Below are 25,609 nucleotides of genomic sequence, written 5' to 3'. Positions count from 1 at the left end.
CTTCTCCTCGCATGCTCAGAGCCTCACATCCCGTATCGTGCTTTCGATTACAGAAGTTAGAGTTCTACACGAGGCGGTTGGACGGGGCATGATCCTAGGGTAATTCACACCGACGACTTTCGCTGGTTGGTGTGATTTGCGACCATGTTGGTTGCAAAATGTTTTACCTCATACAAGTCACAAAGCGACCGGTTACAAATGATCGGTTTTGACCAACACCGGTCGTTTTCCATCAGTCGCTCGCTGCTTGATTTTCGCTGTCGCGCGACTGCAACGTCGAACAGCGATCGATGTATCCCAAACATTCGCTTTTCGTCCAAAAACAATCACTTGCCCCTCAGAATAGACATTTCTCCTCAGGATAGGCGTGAATGAATGTTTATTAAATCGTAGGGAAACCAACTAGCCGACAAGTTCATCCTTCAAGTTTATTAAATGTCATTACGTAGATACCAGTATTGTGAACTTAGAGGTTGGTGAACTTTGAGGTCTGATGCGTATATAGTCTGCACGCATTCTTTTACGTGACAACGCTTGAAGTACTACCCTCTTGGTTCATTGCAACGTGCTTTGTCAACGCGTTGACGTGTTTATGCTACAAGGTTGGCACAATTATTTTGAAATACGCTTGTGATGCACACCGCTGTGCTGACGGCGGCGCTGAGAAGTGTGAGAGCAGCCTATAGAGGACGACTCACGCAGAAGACATAGCCGTGGATCTTCATATCTTGAGTTAGCGAATGTGCGCTTCAGAATCTTTTTTTATGACACGCGCGCAACGACTGTGTCACGATTGTCCCTATGTGCACGCGTCTACTGTGAACAAAGATGACGCTGCTTGCCCTGAACAAAGCGCGACACATAGCAGCGCGCGAGTCCGTGGAGACGGAGCGCGCTGTTCGGCCGAGTGAGCCGGAAAATTTCATTTGAGGTCCGAGCAAGTTGCTAGCTGTGCGCGCTTGCGTTTCGTTACATGCTTGAGAGCGCGTTAGAGTGCGCGCGTTTGGGAGGGCATTATTGCTGCTGCAAAGGTCGGTGCCCTCCAGCTTTGGCGGTCCCGGTTGCGTTGCTGCTGCAGTTGATCCTTGCCCTCCGTCTACCTTGGTTCGCATACTTCTGCCATGGATAAGAGCTTTGGAGGGGATCAGGAATTATGCGAGAGTTGCAGTAATTAAGTTCCCCGGCTTTCATTTTTTTTCCTCATTCTTTTTTCTCGACGGAGTCGAGTGCTCTCAGCTTTCCTGAGGTTCGAGTCTTCCGTACATGAAGAGGTCTGCGTCGATTCTTCTTATTTATCATTGTTGTTATTTTTTGAAGAATCCACGATTAAGCTCGCGCTCTTGCTTGTAAGTAGGGCTCCATGTTTTCGATGTTTATATTTCTTGAAAATCGGCGGGTGTTTATTGGACTTTATATTCTTGGCGGAAATTCGGCGTTTATCGGAGTTTATTTCTCGTAAATCCCCAATTCTCCGAAATTCGGTGTCTTGCATTATTCCCAAAACCCCAAAATTTTAGATCAATTCATATATGAATAATAAAACATCAAAACACATGAAGCATATTTATTTTTTCTAGAAGGTTTGAATGCACGGAAACATATATGCACAAGCGAAATACTTGAACACACAACACCTTTATTTGTGCGTATAACAACCTTAGCTTAAAGCTTATTGTAAAACACGCAAGCATACTTTGCGAGGTTGCTGTCAGTGATCAAAGCGCGCTTCTTTCGATTGACGACTCTCAGCTTTGAAAATGCCCTTTCAACGTTAGCGCTAGAAACGGGAAGCGCCAGAAGACGTAGCGCGCAGAGAGAAAGCACTGGCTACTGGATATTGTGAAGTCTCCAAAACGACATGGGTTCAACAATGTTGCATATTTCATAGCACTGGTAGTTCGCAAAATCACTCAGGAGCTGGCTCATGTCGTCAGTTTCAAGAAGCACTAATTGAAAAATAGGCGCATAGGTTTCGAACGAACAGGCCAGCTCATGCTTCACATTTGGATTCACAATTTGAACACAGTACCAAAACGATTCTTTGGTGTACTGTAGTTGATCTCACAGGTTCCTCTCAGATGTCTGTCTCCACTTTCTGGCGACAGCAGTGTAGTATCCGTGAATATCTGCGACAGTCGTTAAATGGTCATTCTCGTGAAGGAGGTCCAACAGACTTGTGACACCTGATGCGAAGACCTCGGTTCGATAGCGCTATGGACTGATGAGTCCGTGCAAACGAACCCCCAGTATGAGATAAACTTGGCGTACCAGGGTACTCTCTGCCTCAAGTTCCTTAATGGTTGAGAGCACGGCACACCAATTGGTCTTCAGAAACCTCATGTTAACGAGCAAGTCGTGCACAGCTTCAGGCGACGAAATAAGGCTCTTGAGCTTCTCACACTTCGTTCCCTTGGCTTCGTCGCTTCTCAAGAAAGACAAAATGGCGCGCCAGTTATCCAAAATATATTCTATAGAGCTTCATAAAAAGAGAACCGTTTCGACGGACATACGGTTTTCAGTGACTTCATGGACGTGCCCACGACCAAGCACACAGGACGAAACTTGCGGCGCAGCTCCCGCGACGACTTCAACAGGGCACGAAAGTGCACAACAAAATCGTGAACTACGTTAAACGAGCTTGTCTTGATTCCATCCTCCAGAACGTCGTTGAGTAGGTGGCACGGATCTTTGAAGTGAAGCGCCTTGAATTCGGGGTTGAAGAGTTGCAAGTCCTTGTGAAGCTTCTCCATGTAGGAAGCTGAGTCGGAGCACAATACAGCTACGTTGCCTAATACAGGTATACGCGTGGTAAACTTTAAATCGGTCGAACCAGAATATGTATCAATGAGCGCCTAGAACTTGCCCTTTCGATAAAGAACGGGACCAGGTCATATTGGCACTTGAAATCGGAGTTTATCGGATAAATCCGAATTGTTAAAAATTTTACCGGCGAATGTTTATTGGATTTTTTTCGGATAAAACCGAAAACACGGAGCCCTACTTGTAAAGCACGGCGTGTTTTTTTTTTTATCAGCATGAACCGACTGCATTTCCTTAAAGGGACACTAAAGAGAAACAATGAATTGGTTTAGATTAATAAAGTGTGCTCGGAGAACTCTTGTGTAGTTTATTTCACCACCATAGGTTTATTATTAGAGGAGAAAACAAAGTTCAAAGTTTCATTTTTAAATCTTGCGCCGAACCTTGTAATTCGTGACGTAAATGGTTTCAAAGAGCATTTAACGTATTTTGGCGCCACTGGCTCGACTAAATTTCCACAAACTCGTTATGCCAAGTCTCTGTCCCCCTCAGAGGACAATGTACTTCGATTTAACCGATTAGGAACTACGTAGGCCCAAGCAGGCGCCGTCAAAAATATGTGACGTCACGGCAAATGGTGCGGGAATTCCAAGGTGGCGTCGCCACCTGTATTTTCTTTTACAGCAAAAGCTGTTATGAGATAATTTCACAGGCCGTTTTTGGCGCCGTAGTTGTCCGCCGCCGCCGCCACCGGTGTCCGTAACCAGTATCGCTCGAAATAAGAAAAAAAAAACGAAATAAGAAAAAAATTCCAGGATGGAACGAGGTTCGAACCTGGACCCTCTGCGTGGGAGCCCAGTATTCAACCTCTGAGCCATGCCGGTGCTTGAAACTACTTTGCAAAAAGGTCCTATACAGGATTCATGTCGGGAAGGAACCACATTAGCACATGCAATATAGCGTGGTAGAAGAGCAAAATAAGCACCAAGGGTCGCACAACGCGAATTCTATAACCAGGCGTCACACAATGCGAATTGCGCAACGAGTAGGTTGTTGAATGCTTCCAACCCATTACAAAGGGCTCTGCCATAATTCTTCGTCGTCATCAGGCACGGCATCAACAAAGTGCGCATAATGCCTTACATGCGTTTAGCAGGTACCAACGCTTTCCGTAGAATGACGAAAAATGGCACAGTGCCTGCTGCCCTACTTCTCAAAAATTACAATGATTTATAGCGTAGTGGGTTCCTCGCAAGTGCACTTGTATTGGTTGCCAAGGAAGCCCATAAGCGCATGATCCACTTCCTCGGGGTCTCAGTAAAATTAGGATGATTTATAGCGTAGTGGGTTCCTCGCAAGTGCACTTGTATTGGTTGCCAAGGAAGCCCATAAGCGCATGATCCATTTCCTCGGGGTCTCAGTAAAGTTCTTCGACCCCCCCCCCCGTCTCTCTCCCACGTCAACGTATGTTATACAGCATGACGGGAGAGGGAAATAGTGACCGGGCGTCACCCAATGCAAATTACATAACTGGTGGGCCGTTTAAAGATTCCAACCCATTACAATGGGCTGAGCCATAATTCTTCATCGTCATCAGTCGTCGCGCCAACAAAGTGCACATAATGCCTTACAGACGTGTAGCTGGTGTCTCGCTTCTCCGCAGAATGACGAATAATAGCTTAGTAGGTGCTTCCCAACTTCACAAAAATTGTGATTTATGACGTAGTGGGTACCTTTCTAGTGTACTTGTATTGTAGCCCCAAGAGAGCTCAACGGGCTCTAGAAACGCCGCTCTTCCAGCTTTCGCTGTGACTGTGCTGCGGTTTCAGCGCAGGCCTGGCGTTTTTTTGCGCGTTTTCTCTCTTATTAAGCGTCTTCTCGCAGCAAACGTGGTGTTTCTGGTATCATGGAAGACTACATTACTAATGCGAGAAAAGTCGTCTTGCTCTTTAGTGTCCTTTTAAGCGGGAAGCACGCCAAAAGACATAACTTCACTATGTGGTTACGCATTTTTGTGAATCTTATGACTTTTACGGACATATGCTTTGTGTGCCTCTGTTTAATAAAACACTTTTAGTTCCTGGATGGCAATTCTTGAGAACAACTTGATAGCGTGGTAGCGACTGCCGTAGCGTACACATCCGTATATTACATGGCCAACTATAGTGAATAACAGTTGTTGTGAACTAAAATCCGTGTAGATTTATACTAGTGGCATTCAAGAAACGCAGAAAGTGTTTTTCATAGGAAATATGCTAAACTGGCCTGTAACTGAATGCATGCTATTGGTTTAAATTACGCAGGTAAAAAGTATTAATGAGAACTAACAGACAATAACGCCAAGGAAAGTATAGGGGGTGTTATGTGTAGTATTTAGAATATAAATGTGAAGAAAGTAAAGTGGACGAAAAGATAACCTGCCGCCGGCAGGGACCGAACCTGCGACCTTCGAATAACGCGTCCGATGCTCTACCACTGAGCTACGGCGGCGGTCATCCTCCCGTCCACTTTATGGGGTATATATGTGCATTTAAACCTAGGAGTGTTAGTCAGCGCCAATCGCAGCCATGGCAGCGAGTGTGGAACACTCTTTTTCTGCCTTTCTGGCGTCACGTAGCACGTGATCTTTTTACGAGCTGGCAGCTGACCAATAATCCCTCGCATACTACCTGAAGGCATCAAGTCTGTCAGAACGAGACCCTTGCTATGAATGAAGGAAAGAAGATGATTCTTAAGGGCTCGTTTTCTTTGTTAGACACAATATTAATGAGAACTAACAGACAATAACGCCAAGGAAAGTATAGGGGGTGTTATGTGTAGTATTTAGAATATAAATGTGAAGAAAGTAAAGTGGACGAAAAGATAACCTGCCGCCGGCAGGGACCGAACCTGCGACCTTCGAATAACGCGTCCGATGCTCTACCACTGAGCTACGGCGGCGGTCATCCTCCCGTCCACTTTATGGGGTATATATGTGCATTTAAACCTAGGAGTGTTAGTCAGCGCCAATCGCAGCCATGGCAGCGAGTGTGGAACACTCTTTTTCTGCCTTTCTGGCGTCACGTAGCACGTGATCTTTTTACGAGCTGGCAGCTGACCAATAATCCCTCGCATACTACCTGAAGGCATCAAGTCTGTCAGAACGAGACCCTTGCTATGAATGAAGGAAAGAAGATGATTCTTAAGGGCTCGTTTTCTTTGTTAGACACAATATTAATGAGAACTAACAGACAATAACGCCAAGGAAAGTATAGGGGGTGTTATGTGTAGTATTTAGAATATAAATGTGAAGAAAGTAAAGTGGACGAAAAGATAACCTGCCGCCGGCAGGGACCGAACCTGCGACCTTCGAATAACGCGTCCGATGCTCTACCACTGAGCTACGGCGGCGGTCATCCTCCCGTCCACTTTATGGGGTATATATGTGCATTTAAACCTAGGAGTGTTAGTCAGCGCCAATCGCAGCCATGGCGGCGAGTGTGGAACGCTCTTTTTCTGCCTTTCTGGCGTCACGTAGCACGTGATCTTTTTACGAGCTGGCAGCTGACCAATAATCCCTCGCATACTACCTGAAGGCATCAAGTCTGTCAGAACGAGACCCTTGCTATGAATGAAGGAAAGAAGATGATTCTTAAGGGCTCGTTTTCTTTGTTAGACACAATATTAATGAGAACTAACAGACAATAACGCCAAGGAAAGTATAGGGGGTGTTATGTGTAGTATTTAGAATATAAATGTGAAGAAAGTAAAGTGGACGAAAAGATAACCTGCCGCCGGCAGGGACCGAACCTGCGACCTTCGAATAACGCGTCGGATGCTCTACCACTGAGCTACGGCGGCTCAAATAATTATTATTGAAGCAAGCTTTTATTGATTATAAGGTCAACTAGGCTAAAATCAATCAATCAATCAATCAATCAATCAATCAATCAATCAATCAATCAATCAATCAATCAATCAATCAATCAATCAATCAATCAATCAATCAATCAATCAATCAATCAATCATGATTATAATGCGTTGATTTGAAAAAAAATATATGCATAGCCCTGGGCTGCAGAACAAACAGTTACCTGGCTGAACCTAAGAGGCTGCTATTGATAGATTTACAAGCCTTACACAGAAATAAAGGCTATACTCTTGTTCTTAAAGTTTGCAGGCAAAGCTTTCACCTTCATTCGCCTTAACAGCGCTGTTCTGTGCTGCACGTACTTCAGCCCCGATTCCAATCACTGTTTCCCTTCACTTGCGTGCTCTCGTCTTTTAAACACCACTCCCCCTTCTTCAATTTCGGCACATGGTGCTTCCCGTAAGTAGCTTGCTTGCAGAAGTCCTGGCTTCCCGTTTGCCCTCATCGCAGCTAGAGTCCCTGGGAACTCTACGGGCGAACCCAGCATCCATGTCGCACTCGATACACCGGGCTCCGCCGCTCCGATTAAAAGAGAGGTGGGCCCTCGGGGTCTCCTGCTCGATAATCCAGCCATTTGCCAGAAAAGCCTTTCGACCATCCCTTGAGCGCCTCGTTCCAGCGAATCTGAAACAAGCGGCTTGGCGGCCGCGCAGTCGCAATCAAAGAAGCATCCAGAAGTGTATGTAACGTCTCGAAATGAACAGTGCTTCCTTCTTTGGTATGGTTTTAAACGGGCGGTTCCTGGTTTCAGACACTAAGCTGGTCTATCGAGTGGATGGATGCTCAATTAACCAACTTCCCAAACGTGGCCTACGCCAGTGTCGTACTTGAGTGGGCGTGGTTTTACACGCTTTGCGAAAACATTTCTGGGAGTTATGTGATTATCTGTGAAGATGTGTGAAGCGGGACGCGAGACCGTAGTTCTTTGAATTTCACCACTCCTAGTTGCCTCTGTAACGGCGAGAAATGTTATATATTTAAAATTTATGTAAATGTAACTGCGGCCGGTACAGTGGTATAGAAAAGAGCTAGGGTCAACAAAAGTGCGTACTAAACTAGGAAGGTAGATGAAAAGGTAGCATTTGAAAAGCGTCGGTCATCTCGCGGTCTTGGAGATGATCGAGGCTTTTGAAGAGGTATTGATGGATATCCCATTATTACTTCAAAAGCAGCTCTCGACTGTTGTTCAGCCGTTGGAGTTCAACGTCCGTGTGTCATTTCCTGCTTGTCTTTGTCTAAAAAAAAGTTCTCTGAAAATGACTGAGTTTCATTGCTTACGGTACTCCCACGCTCGACTCTTTTAAAGCACATGGCATGAAAGGCTGAATGACACTAAAAATATTTTTTTCTCGTGTAGCTGACCATACGTCTGGGGAGATGTGGTGTAGAAAAAATACCGGCAGAGGAAAAAGCTAGAAAAGATATTCGGCCTATACTTCCTTACTCTTTTTCGTGCCAAGACTGAGTGGGTGGCGTACCTGCCTACATCACTGGATGATCCATCATGGCAGCTGGCTATATAACGAGTCGTTAAATTTGAGCCGAACCACTTTGAGCCCGTCTAAGGGCTTGAACAAGAGCTAGCAGAATTGGATGCCTTGTTTTCGCCTAGACTTCGTTTCTGCAGGCGTCCTCGCTTTCTACTTTTCTCCGCCACCTTCGTGCAGTATGCATTAGCTGGTCGTCGCTAATGTTACTGCCGACTAAGTGGGTGTCGTGACTCGCTTACGTCGAACTGGTAGCAGTGTTTCTTTTTGGAGTAGAGGAGGGCCGCATCAATAATGCGACGTTCTTGTCGCCGACCCGTGTGAGTGGCCTAACACCATGCGCAGAGTTCGATAGGTTATATATAGAGCTGACGTCGCAGACGCAGCTCCTTCGTCCTCCGACGAAAGGGCTTGGGAAGCTGCTACGCTCACTATGCTACGCAGCTTTTTCACGTGTGCGTCAAAGTAGACGCCGAGTCGCAGATACAGCGCGTCTTTGAAAGCCTTTCAGGAGACCAGTGAGGCAAGTGCAGCAGATCGCAAAGTCTCGCGCCAGAGCGTGCCGCGGTTGCCGATATTGCTCTTATAGAAAGCGTGGCCTTAAAAGCATTCGTAGTATAAGGATACCCGTCCTTACGGGCATAAAAAAAAAAAGGAACTAAGATACCAGATTTTTGAAGGTAGGGAACCGCAGAATGGTCTGGGTCTGGGCTCTTTGTATCCTTGCTTTTCTTCTACAACTACGCGCTGAAATTTGATATAATACTGGCTTGCGTAAGGGGGCGAAAATATAGAAGTGAGTGGAAAAGAAAAGGGAATATTTTTTCGCGTTTTGCTGGAGATTTTCACAGTACCAGTTTCTTACGTTGCGTCATATTTCTTGCCCTTCGCTTCTTGTTTTCTTCTTCAGAGGCACTTGAGAGACGCCGTCTTCATCCTGGCTTTGTTGCCTATGTGGAATGAAAAAAAAAGAGAACTGCAGAGTCAGGATTTCGTTGGTGCAGACCAGGCGAACGCGATATTAGAATAAAAGGCCAACACGCAATTCACCTGGGCGTCGAGCCCAGGCCCGTGCAACCCGAATGCTCTCACTCTTTCTTAGCGCCTCCTTTCTCATCCCAATCCAGACACGTGTGAAATTTTCCGTAGTTCTGCGATCTGGCATGTACGCTACGGTACGCCCGGCTCATCCTATAAATCTCGTGCCTGGCTTTTTTGTATAATTCAGGAAAAGTTTTTGCGCTTTCTTTAAAGTTGGAAACTTCGGAGAGAATGCGGAGTATGCAGATCGCGAAAAAGTTGCATCCATTCGGTATTTCTAAGACAGCGCATTCGTTGTATCACTCCGAAAATGCGTCATATCTCGCAGCGTTAGTGCAATTATATATTAAAGAAAGAGCAGTTTTCGAGTGCATAACGCATGAGACGCATCTAGACAGCTTATCTCTCATTCTAGAGACGTATTTGCCTCTTGTGGCGAAAGAATGGTGAGAAAATTATTGCGATGAATTTATTTCGAGCTGCGACATAGCTGACATCACATTGTCACTTGGCTTTTGGTTATCTGCTTATTAATTTTGTTTTTTTTCGGGGGGGACGAGGGGGGAGCAGGGGGCTGACCACCTTTGCACTTTTATCTTATCGTGGTTACAGAATCATCCTTGCCAGGGAAAAAAGTCACAGTTTCGCCGCAACGGCGAAGCAATGAATGCGATAGCAATAAATTGTAATGCAACGCGAAGAATGGAAAGCAGCTCGAAATTGCCAGCGCGTCGCTCGAGCCCAAAGGACGCACGAAAAGAACGCACACAGGACGAGCGCGAACTAATGCGTGACAGCTCGACACTTTGAAGCGCACTGCTCAAACATAAAGCAGGACGCACGAAACGAACGAACAGGTACACACAAGACGAGCGCGAACTAATTGTCACAGTTGTTACTTATTTCTGTTTGAACAGCGCGCTCCTTTCGCAAACGCGGCCGCTGCAGCGAGCGCAGCGAAGCACCCCACCGGCCACCCCTTCTTTCCTCGAGATAAGCGCACGAAAGCGACCACGCCCTGTAGAGCGAAGAGCAACGGCGATCGCAGGAGCGGCGCGCGCACGTCGCGCCATCTATGTAGCCACTAAGAAAGCATGCTGAATTACGTGGTGTATATAAATAGCGCGCCGTTAGCAGGCTGAAAGACGGTGCTGTCGTGGCCTAACGTCTAATGCGGCGGGCTGCAAATCGAGAGGTCGCCCGTTCGATTCCGCGCGCCGGAAAGAATTTCTGAATTATTTTTCTTTATGGCTTTTCTATATATATGCATACTTATACATATACGGTGAATGACGGCGACGGGGACGGACATTTTCCAGCCGAGACTGTCCATATAATTGCTAGCGCAATAAAAGTCGCAGTTTCGCCGCAAGGGCGAAGCAATGAATGCGATAGCAACAAATGTCTTTTGGCGCATCCTTCTTTTTTGTTGCCATCAGCGTTAACAAGCATACATAGTTTTGAAAGCTTGTTAGGGGCGGAGAAGACTACATCGACACCAGCAATAATAATAATAATATGTGGGGTTTAACGTCCCAAAACCACGATATGATTATGAGAGACGCCGTAGTGGAGGGCTCCGGAAATTTCGACCACCTGGGGTTCTTTAACGTGCACCTAAAGCTAAGTACACGGGCCTCAAACATTTTCGCCTCCATCGAAAATGCAGCCGCCGCGGTCGGGATTCGATCCCGCGACCTTCGGGTCAGCAGTCGAGCGCCATAACCACTAGACCACCGTGGCGGGGCATCGACACCAGCACGCATGCTGGTGTAGTGCCGTACATGCATAAGGTCGGGCACAATCTCAAAAAGATAGGCATGCGTGCTGGTGTCGATGTAGTTTTCTCCGCCCCTAACAAGCTTTCCAAACAAACTTTTGGCGCATCCTTCTTTTTTGTTGCCATCAGCGTTAACAAGCATACATAGTTTTGAAAGCTTGTTAGGGGCGGAGAAGACTACATCGACACCAGCACGCATGCTGGTGTAGTGCAGTACATGCATAAGGTCGGGCACAATCTCAAAAAGATAGGCATGCGCATAAGCGTGCGCAGGGTTCCCCTTCAGGGGGGGGCGAAGGTTCGTCGCAGCGCCCCCCTCCCTATTATGTCAATGTATGCGGCTGCCTTTGCGCCCCTCTTCTCGCCCCCCCTACGATGTATAGGGCTGACTTTGCGCCCCCCCCTTCTCGCCCCCTTGGCCCCCCCCTGCGCACGCCTATGGGCATGCGTGCTGGTGTCGATGTAGTCTTCTCCGCCCCTAACAAGCTTTCAAAACTATGTATGCTTGTTAACGCTGATGGCAACAAAAAAGAAGGATGCGCCAAAAGACATGGGGAGCGGTTTGTTGACTGTGAAGAAGGTATAGTCTACTCGCTGCCCTTGAGCTGCGGGAAAAGATATATTGGACAATCCGGTAGATGTATCAACGATAGGCTCAGGGAGCATAAGAATTTGGTAGGAAAGACAGCCATATCAGGCCACTTGTCAATGCACTGCAGGACTTGTGCATGTGAACCACTTTTCGGGCAGTGCTCGGTAATCAGAAAGGAAAAGGATAAGCTGACACGTGAAGTGATTGAAGCGTATGAAATTGATCGCCAAAAAGACAGTTGCGTGAGTGCTCCCTCTGTGACCCTCTCCACTAAGGAGATAGAATTTTTGAACGGAAACATGTCTTAGGCCGTGTGCAAAATAATGAGTGTTAGGTTGGTTGTAACTTTATCTCGTGTTGGTGCTGTGCCTAATATCGCTTTCATTGGCTCGATGTGCGCATATAAGGTTCCTCCTTCAGAGAATAAAGTATCAGTTGCAGTTCGGCGCTTCGTCCTGTGTTTTCTTCTGTTGTCCCCGTCTTTGTGCGCTGTAGCCTTTAAGCTGCAGAAACATCTGCCCACCGGCAGCAACTACCGCGCGAGCACACAGCGGAGAGCAACGTTCTCCCTAAGCAAATATTAGAAGAAGCGAGCGAGCTGGCCGACGACTTTTAAATGCACCCGTTGCGCTCCTCGCGCCATCTCGCTGGTAATGAAGAAACGCTTATAAGCGCCTGACGTCTCTGAGTCCTGCCAGCGGTAAAGGGTGTGTATATAACGCTCGCCGTTAGCTACCTGAAGGATCTGCGCTTTGTGGCGTAGTGGTTAGAGCCATGTGCTGCGGAGAGAGGCCGCTGGTTCGATTCCACGTTTCGAAAGCATTTTTCTGAATTATTTTTCTTTGGTATTATATATATATATATATATATATATATATATACGGTGCATGACAGCGGCGGCAAAAACCAGCCGAGACTGTCCATATAATAGCCATCACAATAAAAAAAATCAAGGTTGCGATAGAGCAACAGGCTCTTCTTGTTCTTGTAGCACCACAATGCGATGTTACATGCATCCTATGTGATTGAACTATAGGTCCATTTATTGTTTATTATACTCACAATGGTTATAAAATAGTCACTGAAAATAAAATAGTCACTGAAACGGCCGATGTTTTATTAGAAGCGCACGTAGAAGGTTATCGCAGTCATAATTATTTCTATTTTTTCCTTAATAGCAGACTGACATAAGGATTACTCAGGAATCATATAGATTCAGATTCTACTCTTTATCGCGCTTCTTCTCGGCTCTAAGCGATGATTCGCTCACGTTATGACCGGCCCCAAGCGGCAGCCAACGATAGATGATAATATTATCAGCCTAAGATTGTCGGTGACGCTTACTATACTATTAAAAAGACATAAAAGAAACGAAGTGAAGGTTGAGAATGAACTTTAAGTTAGGGAATAGTTCGTTCTTTTTATATAAAACATGCCATCCAGAAAAGCACAACTTCGATTACTAAAGGAGTCAAGTTGCTTAAAAGGTTTAGGCGAAGCTAAGACGAATAGTTTTATATGAAAAACAAAAACAAAAACAAAACAAAACAAACTATTTGCGGTGGTTTACTGTTATATGAACACGTGGTGGGCATGAAGGTATACTTAAAACTGTTATAAAATGAAGTTCAATACGGTGAACCTAATAATACATCTATTAAGTTCAAGGAGTCATTATGCACACTGGACACAGTTTAGATAGCGGACAGAGATGCTGAAACGTCAACGCCTTTCTACGCTTCCTTCTTTCACGTAGAAGCGCTTTGAATCATCTGTACTCTTGCAAAGGCACAACCACATTTGATTAGAGATGAGAAATAACTAAAAATAAAGGTACTCGTCAGGGTTTCTCTTTCTAGTGGTCGCATGCAAGCTGCGACGCTTAACGTTTTGAAAGAACTGCACTTACATAAGCTTCCATTAAAGTTCGAACTTGTTTCCCTTCGAGCAGGTTTGGTTAATGTCAAAAATTTGCATGTCGTGGTTTGAAAAGGTGGCAGAATGTTGAAATCGAGTAGCTAATAATTTTAGCTATTACTTTTACCATTGTTTTTACGAGGTACATATGCAACAGTGAAAAAAAAGAAAGAAATGGCGAGAGGTACAAGGAGCCAGAGAACACAAGGCATAAGTATAAGAGGAAGTATCTGCTATGTAAAGAAGCTCTTGCGAAATATCATAATGACCAACACGTATGACCAACACGTTCACATGTCTCAGAATAGTGTGTTTAATGAATAGCTGTTGAAGTAAGACATTGCCAGAAATTATCCAATATTGAAGGAATGGCATGTTTGTTAGGATAAGTACTGGTCAACTGTGATCATCAGAAAAGTTTGTAGCTAACCAAACCTGGCTGGCTCCGAATTTTACAGTGAAATAAGTGCTTGTGATTATATATATATATATATATATATATATATATATATATATATATATATATATATAATTGTAAGGGCATGCACTTAAGAAGAAACACTTTTTTCATCGTAAAATTTGAAGCCAGCCAAGTTTGGTACATCACCATTTTGCCGAACACATGGCATAGCGACAAGTGTGTCGGTTTAGATAATGAAAAGGAAAAAGACGTGGTGTTCCTGACAACAGGCCTTTGGAAGAGCCCATCCACATCTATCCTTGTCCATCCATCCTTGAGTCGCGGCGTTCGCGGACGTCGACAATTTCCGGCTCTTGTCGTGTCTGGTTTTAACTTATTTTGAGTAAGGCTTGAGTGACGAGTCAACGAGAACTGGCTAATACGCACCATACGTAGGCCTTGTCAAATGTCGGCCGCGGATAGCTGTAACACGGTGAGCTGCGGTAGGCGTGAAGCCTTGCGGGCTGCCTCAAACACAGTGTGGCATCTGAGACTACACGCCCCAAATAAGACTTACACGAGGAGGCAGGAGGTAAGTCAAGGCGTCATGAGAATGCCAACACTACACATATATTTTCAGCCTTCAACGATGACTACTATTTTAGAGTTTCTCAGTGGAGATTCTCTTTTGAGGACGTCAAGCAAAGATGGCGCCGATGTGGTGCCGGACAAGACGATTTATGAACGTATGGTTGGAGATACTTGGCTGCCCATGTACATCGCTCACGAAAGGCAGCGAAAAAACCAGCTAGTTAGTTTGTGCATCCGACGGTGAAGAACGCTTACGAGTGGTTAAGAACAACTACTGCAAGGAAGACGTGCTTCGCCACGCACAGTTTATCTGCTATGTCTTAACGAATAGCAAGCACTGTGGTTCATGTGCTGCAGCAGAGCTTTAGTATAAGCTTACTCATGTCGTTCTTAGTGCTGCGTCACTTGATGAACTACAGTTAAGTGTGCCACCTATATACAAACTTTATGGACCATGACCTGCAGCCTAAACTGGTCTTTACAAGTCGTCATGTACATCACTAGAGCGCCAAACAACCCAACTAAAGTTTCCAGAATTAAGTACCGCAACCGACATATAGAACTAGACTTTTGGGGCTCAGTTAAACGCTCTCCAAGAACACACTCTCAAAAACAATTGCCGTTGCTTTCGTTTTCCTTTCCACCGCTTGCACATTTCATATTATTCAGCGACATCGTACAGAAACGAGATTTCAAACGTTTACGGCCGCTCCTCGCGAAGTTAGTGACATTTGAAGATTGCAAATTGCTTCCGCTGTTTTTCAGGTCAAAAGCGCGTTTTCGTTAACGGTTCGCCGGTTCGGCAACGTATTTCTCGCAGAGTCAACAGAATTGTAATCGCGCTCCGCGTCATACGAAACAGACTGAGATCCCCCTTCGTCCCCCTCTTTTTTTCCTTCGGCACACTTCTATGGTTCAGACTTTCTGAGACGTCTTCTCGGATGTTAATCAGCAAAGCAAGCTGGTGGTTATGCGGGCGAAAAGCAATAAAAGAAGGTCGACGATGAGTGATAGTAAGCAGAATACAGGAAAGACGTGCCATGTACGTACGCACTGAAACAAGAAAGCAGAGTTCGACAAGCGGGACAGAAAGAAAGACCGGACAGCGTAATCTCATTATCAGAAGTTAGTTCCAATGGCTGCGAGCGAAAACACATGAACAAGCGGACGACCAAGTGTTTGTGTGCTCATATAAAGCCGGCGTCACGCTGTGTGTTCCTTCTGCCTCGCCATCCGCTAATTATTTCTTCGCTCGTGTTTAATATAACCGCACTTCCACCAACGCACTTCCTTTTGTTCTCTCTATCTATTATAGTGATCTTGCTGTACTTCGGGGTGACCTCGTTTGAACTCGGCTGTGTCATCTCGCACCAGCTTTGATAGCGACTCCGCTAATAAAGGCAAACGTGTCTATGGGTGAGTAGAGTTAAGCAAGTGGGGCTCTATCGGAGGCGTATGCAAATAAGCCGGCTGCAAATGAGTTCCTCTGACCCACAGCGCTGCCACTCTTTCCCTTTAACTGAGGTCAGTGAACACTAAACCACTCCTTTATGTTTTCCTATCCTTCATTACTACACTTGCTGCTTCTCTGGTGGTTTTTACTTTGTGGACGAAGAGAAGGTCTCCTTAATTAAAGAACAAGGCTGAAGCCTAATTTTTTTCGATAAATATGCATGACTCGGCAGTCAGCAATAGAGTTGGCAACGTGGGGGTTCACTCGCTATATACATGCCATTAAGGTGGGCAAATATAGAATCTCGTTGCTTTGCATTGGACGCCCTGAAGATTGTCAGCACATCTAGTCACGTGTCGGGTTGTAGTGGACGTTAAGAACCTACTTGATGCGCCCTCCCTTTCCACTGCACGTCCCCCATCCCCCCTCCTTCACACACACATAATAGCCACCGTTTTTTTATTTTTGTAAGAGATCAACTGATGCCAGACTAAGAGAAGAAGCGAGTTAACACCCACATGTGCACAATTACACATAGTATAATAAAACAATTCCTTAAGCAATCCACAGTGTACGGCCGCATTAGCGCAACTTCAGCACCGAGGTATGGCCCTTACCGCAACGCTAAGGGGCGGTTTTCCTGCCCACCAACGTGCGAAGGACATAATGGGCGGGCCATTAATGAAGGTTCACCGTTGAGCGACAGCCGCAGGCGTGCGCATGCGACAACTCTAAGATTTTCCCATCACTCGGAGGAACTGCCCATTCAAGAATAATTGAGGACACGTCATGTGTGTCCCAGAAAAGGTGTGTTTTTTGTTATTGTAACGCTTTCTTTTGGCGTTTTCTTGCTGCGCAAAGTTTCGCGCAAAGGTTCATGGGTGTCCTTAGGTGGACTGACAGGAAATATTTGCACACTGCACATAACATTTCGTTGCCGCCTTGTCCGATTCGTCACAATGTCCATGGCATGTGTGCAACCGTAGTTGAGTGCAAATCTTCAAGTTAGTTTCTCAGATCAAGCGGTGTTTTTCTGACATGCTTAGAAGGGAGCATAAGATACGAATGGTCCTATTAACAATGAAGACACGTTATATTGCACGAAATTCACAGCAATAAATGAATGCAACAAGATAGATTTCTGCCAACATAGCATCTCATTGCAATTGTGATGCTGCCTGATTATGATGAGAATGTAAAAAAGAAACCTGACATAAGAAAGGCAGTATTTTGGAACTAACTTCATGTTTACCTGTTGCTCACAATACCTTAACTGTGACTTCTTAAGTTGCAATAAGTGCTTGACTTCGAAATTATCACCGTAGAGCCGCGCAGATGATGTACTAGATATATACGCATGTTTTTCCATGCAGCACAAAAGCTGGTAACCGTGAACAGTGAAGTTGTTGTAGAAAGGTCTTCGTTCTAAATCTCGATATTATTGCGTATGTGTTTCTTTTTTTTATTCTTCAAGAAATGAAGAAAGAAAAGACAACGAAGGACATGATTTTAATTGTGCGCCAAATGTTGTGCCATGTTGAGATCCCTCCTTATACTTCTGTGTTCTATATATGTCCTCTTGGCCACAACGTCGTCACGAAGCGGGGCATGCCATCTGTGTTTTATGCTAAGCGTTTGGTCTGAACTTTCGAGATTTTGGGTTTTCTCTTGGCCTTTCAGCCCACTGGCAGGAAGCACAAGCATGTCGTAACCAGTGACTCGGCAATGGCTTTTATGCGAGGCATTCAATTCAACGAAGCACACCGCCTCGGAGTGACCGGGCGTTGACCTTTTCGGAGACACGCGGTTGTTTACGTCGTTATGAAACGGACACCAACGAAGTGGATTGTAAATCGCAAGGCGAGCACCGCCCCACTCCGTTTGTTTTCATTTATAGAAGTTTTGTTCTGATCTTTTCGTTCACGCACACCGCCGGGATTACTGACCGTTTCATTTTTGAAAGGTTTTGTTTTGTTGTAATACCGTGTTTAATACGCCAGCTCTCTCAGCTCAACCACGTAGTCTCTCTCTCTCTTTTTCTTTTTCTGGCTACAGTCTCTACAAACTTCGACATCCGTGTTTTCTAAGATCAGGGTACACAGGAGAAAAGAAAAGATGGCGACATGGTTGGAACAAGCGGGCGGTGGGATCTGTCAGCCGGAGCGCCATTCCCTGTTGACAGAACCGCTGAAAAGAGCAGACAATGACTTACGCCTGACGCGTTGTTCTCGCCTCGCTGGCTCCTCCATCTTGGCGGCGACGACACCGCCGTAACGCCGTTGCCAGCGTCTTGGACGGTTCGCCGAGTTTCCATCTGTGTGCCGCAGCGTTAGGCCTAAACTCCCTCTTCGATCTCCTTACTGTCGACTGGTGCGGAGTATGATTAAATATATCTGTTACTACTTTTTTTAGGAAGCAACCGCAACAACTACACCGCCTAGATGTTGGCACCCTTGTTTACGTGGTACCGGAGCTCCACGCGCCTTTGCGGTGACAGGTCTTGTTTCGGGAGCTGGAAGAGCTTGTGTTTGCAGGTTTAACGATGGAAGATAGACAACAAAAGACAAGAAGGCAGACTCACACACAAAAAAAAGAACGACTGGCGACCTAGATTTTCAGTTCGTATGTTTGCTTTACGTTTCGTTCAGTATATGCTTCATGTATGCGGTTACGTTGCTTGCAATTCGGTCCTCGCGTTTCGCGGCCGTTCTTTATATGTGATCGCGTTTTTACTCTTGCGTTGTATTGCGTTATCTTACATCGTTAAACTAACAAATGCATCATCTCGCTGTTCCTGAAGCAATACATGTCACGGTGAAAGTAAGAATCTTCAGATCCAAGGAGCCAAGGTTCTTAACGCTCGGGTGGTAGTCGTGGTCGCATATACAGGGGGAAGGGGGTGTGAGTGCAGGCCAATTTCATTAACAATATAATAATATCTCGGGTTTAACGTCCCAAAGCCACGATATGATTATGAGAGACGCCGTAGTGGAGGGCTCCGGAAATTTGGACCACCTGGGGTTCTTTAACGTGCACCTAAATCTAAGTACACGGGCCTCAAACATTTTCGCCTCCATCGAAAATGCAGCCTACGCGGACGGGATTCGATCCCGCGACCTTCAGGACAGTAGTCGAACGCCAAACCACTAGACCAACGTGGCGGGGCAATTTCATTAGCAGTTGAGTACTTTGCCGGTGAACGGATTGATCATGTGCCGTGCAGCGGCAGGTCCTGACTTAGCTACACTTCATTGAAGCGTTCTACTACTTGCCTTCAAGCGCCTGCCTTTCTGGGTCTCGGGCTTTCTGTATCCAGAGAAGCAGACGAATGAGATCAGGCATGGCAAGGGGGCTAATCAGAATGGAGTTTCCTGTTTGATGATACCCGACACCGGGAGATGGAAGCAAAAGATAATGCCCGATGACAGGAGAAAGTGGAGGGATAAACAAAGCAAACTGTCACGACTGCAGCAACCTCAGAGGAATAACCTTGTAACGAGCCTCACAAGAGGGCTCCAGGTGATGTGAGGAAATGTGGCGTCCATTACCGGAATCAGGAATGGGCATGTCTCATCCGTACTCAGTCTACAGAAGAAAGAATAAAAGAAAAGATGGTTGTAACATGAGTTCTTATCCCTGCTAGCACTGACTGAAAATAATAAACTTTTCGGTTGCCTTATAAAAAAAGCGCCAGCTGCGATAATGGCTTACGTGAAACGCGTGAGGTGAACAAGGTACACATAAGGTGTGCACATGGTTTTGGAAGTTTTACGCAGGAACAATGCAAATGAAACTCTCTATGCGCCATGCGTCAGGCACATGCACGTATGCAGGTCTGCGTGCCGCGCCGAAAATTCTAAAATAGCATGTTTCAAGGAACTGAAGTCACTGCGTGCAAATGCGTGGCCACTTGGTACATCTTGAAATCGCGTGCTCTAAACCTCTAAAACCTCTAAACGTCTCTAAACACCTCTAAAAGTCTAAAACTACACTACGTTTCAGTACGGAAAGGGACTATATATTTTTCAAGTGGCTCTACGATGTCTTCGTTCAGAGTACGCATTTGGGACAATTGTTAGAAATGGAGTTGACCCAGTGTTGTTAAATTCATTGCCTCAAGCTTACAAAAACTCGCAGGGTCCCCTATGCACACACCCAAGACGACTGGAAGGCGCAAGCCATCTTCTTTTTCTTCTCAGTCTATGTATTGATCCTGCGTCGCCCTCCGAAAGCTTTCTGCTCCTAATGTGGTTTGGCGTTGTCTCCAGGATCGGAGGCACATCACCTGGTTTTGCACTGCCTCCGTGATCGGCCCACCGTTTACCAAGCTTAGTTGAATGTGATGCCATCATCATGTGTGACGTGACGTCAAATCATTAAGACGTCACCAGTTTTGGCGACCTGTGACGTCATGATGACATCATATGGTGACGTCATCACGTGATGATTTTCTGCATCACTCGTGTGGACGCCGACAGGAGAAAAAGACGCGGGACGCCGGTCAATGTTCGCGTCTGATGAGGCATCTAATTAAGCCTTTCGCCTTAATAATGCAGTCTGAGCTCTTCAGGAGGACAATGAGCGACACTAAGTTGGTAGCATACTCGTAACGCACCAGTTATATGCTTTAAAGGTTGGCCCGGACTAGCTGAAACTATCTTTACACTGCCCTTAAAGGGGCCCTGCAACACTTTTCCAAGTAGCCATGGCATGGCTTCACTAAAGGAACTTAGTGCCCCACGAATCGAACGCCGCAAAACTTTTTAGAATCCGTTCAGTACGAGCGGAGTTACAAAGATTTGTCGCACGCTGTAATTGCTTTCTTTCTTCTCTCGCCCCGACGAAAGCGCTGGAAGCTAAGTAGGGGGGGAGGGGGGTATGACACGAGGAAAGGAGGTACGTCACGCGCACCTCCTGACCTTGAACACATTTTCTTTTTTTTTTCTTCGAACGCGTGGCGTACTTTCAGTGCGATCACGCACGCGCGCGCGCTGGTGAGTGGTGACCTCTCGGGGCGGCCGCAGTAACTACCGAGCGCGCCATGTTCAAATCAGCCAATGGCAAGGAACCCGCCTGTGACGCCGTAAGCATAATTTTTTTGTCGAGAGAAGAGGAAGCACTTTTTAGCTGGCTTTGCGAATTTATTGCACATCTCAGACCGCGTGCTGCGCTATAATGTTTGGCTCGCATGTTCTCGGGAGCCTCGACTACCGATCAGCTGGCAGCGTTTTCTGACCATGCTACAAAAGTGTTGCAGGGCCCCTTTAATATAACATTGGAATTCAGTCATTGCGTGTCGCTTTAAGACGGCTGGGTGGTACACTTTTCATAGAAGAAAAGAAGATTGCTAGGTCCAAGGACTCGACAGCCATTAAGCTTCGTGCCGTGAAAACACTGCTGCACTTTTTCGAAAACGGCTGGGGTCTCTTGTGCTTGCTTACGCAACATCTGTGTGTTTTTTCTTGCTTTCCTAATTTCTCTTTCCTTTCCTCTTCTCTGTTCTCTTCCCCCGATCCCAATATAGGTCAGAAACTAGGTGCAACCTGCCTAATACACACCCTTTTTCATTTCTCTCTCTCGCTCTCCTTTGCATGCCAGGTTATCATCCTTTTGCACAGGAGTATAGCAAGCCTCCGGAGAAGGCGGTAAGCTCAGATGCTATGGAAAAGTTGGACGAAGCGCAATCGACGGAAGCTGCCTTAGACATGCCGCTTCTTCCCTGAACCTCCGCTGAAACACGTTGCTAGCAGTAAGCTCGCGTCGCGCAGAGGTAACACAATTTTCCTAACTACGCACTGATTAATCGACATCCTCAACCACACGCGTGCCTGCGACCACGATTCAACTTGCTCATGCTACAAAAACGAGTTGAGGTTGAGAAGTAGATAACTCGGCCGAAAGTTCGTAATCTACGCCACTTTGGAAAAAGGTGTAAATTATATTAGGGCAGGAGGAGCGGGATAACGGCTGCAAGGCGATGAAGACCCGGTTAGTTAAGCGATAACAGCGGCTTACAGGTGACAGAACTCAGTTTGAAAGAATTAACGGAAGACCTTCGAGTTTGTGCACGTCCTGATAACGTGCGTTAATAACCGCGTCTCCAATCGCGTCTCCAAGCTTTGAAACCTCGAAAACTCGTTGTTGTCTCATGCCTGGGCCGTTGATTAACTTCCGTCCTTGCGAAAGTTTGGTCCCTTATTTTTACTATTCTGACACTTCAGCTTCTTTTTTTTTTCGTATTTTTCATTAGGGGTGGTCTGGCGCCTTAGACTAATATTTGCGGAGCACTGTGGCGATGAAGAGGACTTTCGCTCGACAGATTACGATCGCTCCTATGTGACGGAAGACGCTGTCGAAGCGAATATTAATTATGAAATGTGTTAGTACACCGTCACTCGTGGAAGGTAAATTATTGGCAGAGAAAAGTGTTGTCTTAAAGCCATCCACGCGAAAGCCTTCGAGAGTTATAATAACGTCTTCCTCGAATCAGTCAGTACAATTTTGCTGTTTTTTGCACATGGTGTAGCTGTTGTTTTCAAATATTGTTGCACAGGCCTGGCTGTGAAATTTGATTGGCCTCCGCTTGGTTTCGATCTTCAGAGCACGAGTGCAGGTGGAGCAAATTTAACTGGAACGCTAATGTACTTCCTAGTACATGTCGGGAAATGAGCATCTGCGATTTTAAAATTGACATTAGAATTTATGTTAAAACATCATGACCAAACTGCAATCCTGCTCATATCCTGCTATTAAAACATCTATAAACCGACAGACTATTAAGCCAAGGAAAGCATAGGGACATTATTTGTGCTTTTTAACTGTACAACAATGATTGGCACTCAAATTGGAAGAAACTAAATTGGACGAAAAATCACCCCTTCCGTCGGTGGGATCCGATCCCACAACCCTCGAATAGTTGTGGGTTCGAATGTTGCTATACTTACCGCAAAGTGAATCGTTAATACGTCAATTAGAAAATCTTAGCTAAGTGACTATTACTTCAGATGGTTTTAATATTTCCTGACGTCCGCGGAATATGTCAGTTTACTCATGAAAAAAGCAATATTTCTTTTTTCTTCGGGAACATTATGTTTAGGATTTTTTGAAAGCACTGTCTAAAACGCCCGGCATGTATGTCAGTGAATCTTGATACGGCAGCGCGGACGTCGACAACACAAGGTAGAAAGCAAGTGATAGTGCTGATCCTTGTCTTATATTCATGTTCCTCATCTCCCCAGTGCGTCCACACACCAAACTTTGAAACGTAGCCTCTGTTCTTCGGTCCCTCAGCGAGTAGCAGTTCTATCCATGGTTACCTTCTCGGGCGGGCTGGCGCTTCGCTCGCAGGCAAACTTCGGGACGACACCGAGGGTTCTTATGCACTCCTCTGTTAAAGCCTCGTCGTCAAAGGACAGTCACTTTTGCCTCCTTTGCTGCATCGCATTAAGATGTTCAACTAGTACGAACTAGCCCAAATATTTATTATCCTCCAGTATGGTGACGAATCTGCAGAAAGAGCAGCAAGCACAACTTCTAAACTACTTCCACAGGAAGAGGACAAGCACGGCTACTAGAATTTCGGGACAGCTAGCACTGACATAGCTGGAGTGCACACAGCACAGAAACTGTAGCCACGCAGTGCAACGCAATACTTCAGCCACTTGATTGAACGCTGACGCCAACAGAAAATGGGCTACGGTGTACGATTACACGGTAGAGCCTTTCCTTTTCATTTCCGCCCTCCTTTGGCTCTCTTTATGCAGTGCCTTGTAGTAAAGACTATCGGCCATTGTTAGCGAGTTACACGAACGAAACAAACTCACTTTAGTCAGTTGCGGCATTACGTTTCGAGGAAACAGGATACCAACGGTCGCCTCTTCTTTCCGCAAACCGCTCGCTTCGAACGCTAACGAGGCTGCGTTGTCGACGGCTCTTGACTCACGTGTCATTGGCAGCACTGATTTTTTTACGCCGTCGATTGGAATTCTACAAAGCTGTCTATGTTGTTGCTTAGTTCGAATGGCGTCAGTGAGTGAAAGTTCCTCAACTCACTCTGTTTGATATAGTATATTTTGCATGGAGTGTTCTCTTGCGTGCTTCTATCTCTCTTATCAATCCTACTCTTATCTTACAGCGTCTGGCTGTCGTTGAAAAAGAAAGGTAGGCTTCAAAAACACAGTGTCCAAATGTGGAACCAATGAACAGAGGCAGTGCAAATGGGGAGAGGAGTGACTGGGAAGGGGAAGGGAGGTTATGTTTGCTCAGCACGAACAGTGGGCGGAGGTAAAGGAGACACACAGCCGGCGCCACGCAATGTCGAGCGCGGGTTTTTACCACATTTCGATGGGAGGCGAAATGCGAAAGCGGGTTATGTATTTGGATTTAGATACACTCTACAGATGCTCACGGTCGTGTTCGTAACTGTGAGATGGTAAACTCATAACTAATTTTTTGAATGAATTTACTGAAAGAAGATTACTCATTAGCAGAAAGCGCACGAAACGACAACAACGTGAAAAAGCCGTAAACAGGCAGGCCCACTATCATAAAGCTTGCCGGAGGAGGTTAGAATGTATGAATAAAAAATATAATTATTCGTTATGAGGACATGTAAGCGATGAAGATAGATAGATAGATAGATAGATAGATAGATAGATAGATAGATAGATAGATAGATAGATAGATAGATAGATAGATAGATAGATAGATAGATAGATAGATAGATAGATAGATAGATAGATAGATAGATAGATAGATAGATAGATAGATAGATAGATAGATCAGGCTGCCAACATCCACGGAAAGGGCGCCACGCCTGCCCACTCTTTAAGAAGGATGCAATAGATGTCGAAGTAGAAGATATGAATAATATCAGCTGAAAGAAAGAGCGTCATTTCGAACCACAAAGACAAAGGTAAAGCAACGACAAATGATTATAATTGAGGGCGGTACAGAAGAAAACCAGTGAGAAAAAGAGACAACCATGTCGCAAGTATTACAGAGCAATAATAAAATGCCAGAGGAGCTACAACGACATACTAATATCTTACGTGACCTTCTTTCTTGTGATTCGAGCTCTTTCATTCAATAGCTGCACATCCGAAAGCCACGAGGTCGTAATAATCATTATCTAGTTACCGTAAGAACTCACAGATAAGCGCATTCCCAATGACCTCGACCAAGAAATGTTCCTGGTTTGTCACATCGCAAAATAGCCCCGCTTGCTGGCCTCCACGTGGAAGCTTCACTCATTTCTTGATTAGCTACTAATTGCGCACCTGTAAGTGTTGGTGGTTTCCCTCACGACGAATGCAGTGCTATCACTTGTTTCTGCCTAGTGCGTCCGTGCTCCATACGCTCCGACGTTGGACGTAATCAAGCCCGCGTCCGCGAGCTTAGCAGCGCAATTTACGCACCCCATCACACACAATGACGTGGGTTTATATCGAAATAATCTGATCTGTACTCGTAAGCGAAAAGATGTACAGGATATTTAACCGCTACAGTTGTCAACCGATCTGCTGATAAAGCGGAAGAAAAGTGCCGCTTCCCCACCCCTTTTATAATTTTTTTGCGAGATCCATGTTGTCAAAACCAATAGTTTCAGGAACATGCGCAGAACTGCTGAAGTTTATTGCAGCCGGGGGCTCCGGAAGCGATAAAACAATTTCATAGTC

This window comes from Rhipicephalus sanguineus, chromosome 5 (genome assembly GCF_013339695.2).
Source record: "Rhipicephalus sanguineus isolate Rsan-2018 chromosome 5, BIME_Rsan_1.4, whole genome shotgun sequence".
In the NCBI taxonomy this organism is placed as follows: domain Eukaryota; kingdom Metazoa; phylum Arthropoda; class Arachnida; order Ixodida; family Ixodidae; genus Rhipicephalus; species Rhipicephalus sanguineus.
Note: the sequence above shows the minus strand (reverse complement) of the source record.